We start from the raw sequence: 2,893 nt of genomic DNA, 5'->3' as shown, positions 1-2,893 counted from the left end.
TTTCGAAAAAGTCCCCTAGTATGAATAAGTATGACTTGCCCTTGATGAACCCAAACCAAGATGTGTCCAGTGTTTGAAATGTAGGTTTTTCTAGGCAAATATAAAAATCTGTTTTTAACATAAAACATAGCAGTATTAAACACACTTTAAGATGATATGAACAGTCTCTGTAAGTAACTCTTCCATGAGGTGCTAAAGAAGAAACACTTCCAGACATCTCTATCTGATTTTGTTTTACTGTGGACGCCTTCTGCCAGATCCACTGCTCTGCCCAGTGATATCCATTCACAAAGTATAAGCACTGTCTGACTGGCTTTCCCAGCCTTATTTCTATCCATCTATATTTACTTCATACAACCAACATGCTCTGCTAAATACAAAAAGGTTGATCTCTACCATAAAGAAACATGTACATTAACAAAAGAAAAAAACATTCCTGCTTAGAGTAACAGCACAGTAGTGCTGGTTAACAGTTCTTACATTTTACAACAATATTCCCAGATCTATACACTGTTTATTCTACTGTTTACACATATTTACAATGTTTTGAGTCACATATACTCTTCCACCCACCTCACTGTGCCACATTGACCCTCTCCCCAGCTTGAAATCCACCATGTTATGACCAGTGAAAAGCCTATAATATGTTCAGAGGCCAGCTGCACTGTGTTGGGTTGAATCACTTCCATGTTTCACATGAAACCTAATTAGTTCAAATGAAAAGGACCAGCAACAAAGGTTGATGTCATGTCACCATTTCATTGATTGGGGTATGAACAGTTATTAGCATGAATTCTCTACCAAATAAATAGAGAGTGTCCATTTTATTGCCAGCCAGTCCCTCTCAGTTGTAGCATATTGCATCTCAGCATTGCTTAATTTACAGCTTAAGAAATACAAACTGTGTTGTGCCTCATCCCAAAGCCAAGACTTCACAGACTCCAGCCTCACCTCTGAAGCATCTGTGTAATTAGGTAAGGTATGCCAGTACTGTCTCTCAACGTAGTTTCTTTTGAAAAATTATCAAAGCTATATCTGCCTTCAACATCAATCTCATTTTTGTTGGCATCTTCCCTTTCTTTAAGTCAGATAAGGTGCTGGCTATGGTTGCAAACTGAGGCACAAACTTCCTGTAGTATCTGGCCAACCCTGGGAATACCCATTCTCTCTCTCTCTCCCTCTCTCTCTGTCTTTTTTTAGCACATGGAATGGGCAATTTCCTCATAACCTTTTAATTCTTATTTTGGGATCTAACCATTCCTCAGCTTATCAAATGTGCCTCTCTTTAGTCATGACCAGTTTGCTTTAAAGAATTTGAACAGTTAGCTTAGGCAGCTTCTATTTTAGTCAAATGGGAATCCCAGTCTTCAGAGTGAAGGACATCATCATCCAAACAGGTAGTAGCATGAAGGCTATGGGGTTTTAAAACATGATCCATGAGCTGCTGCTATGTCCCAGAGTCACTAGACAACCCAAAATAGAAAATGGTATACTGAAATAAGTCATCAGGGGTTCAAAAAGCCTATTTTCTCTTTTGCTGCAGCAGTTACTTGAATTTGCCAATACCCTTTCATCAAATCTAGTGTAGGCAAGAACCCTGCCTTTCATAGTATCTCTATTAATTCTTCTAAATTAGGCATGAGTTATCAAACCTGGGGATTTGCTACAGTATTCACTGTTTTGTTTTTTCACTTATGTACAGGACTGTACACTGGGTTCAACTATGAAATGCCAACTTCCTGACAGTTGATGCTCCAAAAGGATGAAAAAAAAATGTCTGCAACACAAAAGGGTAGAAAAAAATTATATATAAATAAATATATATATATATATATATATATATATATATATATATATATATATATATATATCTACCAACTCCATGGTCACACCAATTTGAAGAAGAGAGAAATCTCCTTAAGGAAGTGAATTATTGCCAGATCACATTTAGAAATCACAGCAACAATGATTTCCTATGGGAAACAGTGTTTAGCGCTACCTCGTTTGTGTTTTTTTTTCTGAGTTCTACTGATGCTTCAGCAATTTCATCCTGAGTTTGTGTAGGGGAGACCTTTCCATTAAATAAAGTCTCATGCTTGCACTGTTTCTCATGGGTTATGAATACGGTCTGTCATTATGTACAAAGTGTCTTTTGGCTTTTCATTTTTTTCTTACATCGTCATGGTTCTGCTCTGGTCTGTACTCTATATGTTTCTATCATTTCTGTCCCCATGCCAAGATATACTCTGTATCTTCTAAAGTGGTGTTTAAACAGAAAACTAGCTGTTGTAGCTCTATTTGTAATGTCTACAGATGTTATATATGCTCTCACCATATTAATTTTAATTTTCAGCCAATTCTTTTCAGTTTCACAATTGTACAAAACAAGCTTGTTATTATTAAAAAAACTTGCACACTAATAGGAAAGACCTGTCAGTGTGCTCACTATAAAGAAAGCATTACTCATGCAAAAAGTCAAAGCATGAAGGAAAGCATAAAAATGTCTTTAGCTGTTAACTACTAAAATAGAAACTACAGCCACCATATTCACCACACCTATAAGTGGAGAGAAATTAAAATCAAACACCTACACAACATCTGGACACCTGTGACTACAAGACTCAGATTGCTTCTAAAACCATATGGACCGTCAAAGCTGATATAAGTATTTTTTGGTCTTACTCTGTCTCAGTGCTATTTAAAACTTTTGTGCCGCATTTCTTGATTTGATTGAATTTATCACAGTTTTTCAGCCTGCAGTTGTTAAAGAAACACCTTCCCCAGGATTTACTTATCTTCCGTATAAGACTAGATTAGTCTTACACGGAAGCGCCAGTCTAAGAGTATGACAGCAGTGCACCATGCATATTAATGAGGGCGCGCCGCCTCAACT

Source organism: Protopterus annectens, chromosome 1.part0 (assembly GCF_019279795.1).
Source record: "Protopterus annectens isolate FY-2018-M chromosome 1.part0, PAN1.0, whole genome shotgun sequence".
Taxonomy (NCBI): domain Eukaryota; kingdom Metazoa; phylum Chordata; order Ceratodontiformes; family Protopteridae; genus Protopterus; species Protopterus annectens.
The sequence above is the reverse complement of the archived record's forward strand: the minus strand, read 5'-3'. Positions refer to the sequence as shown.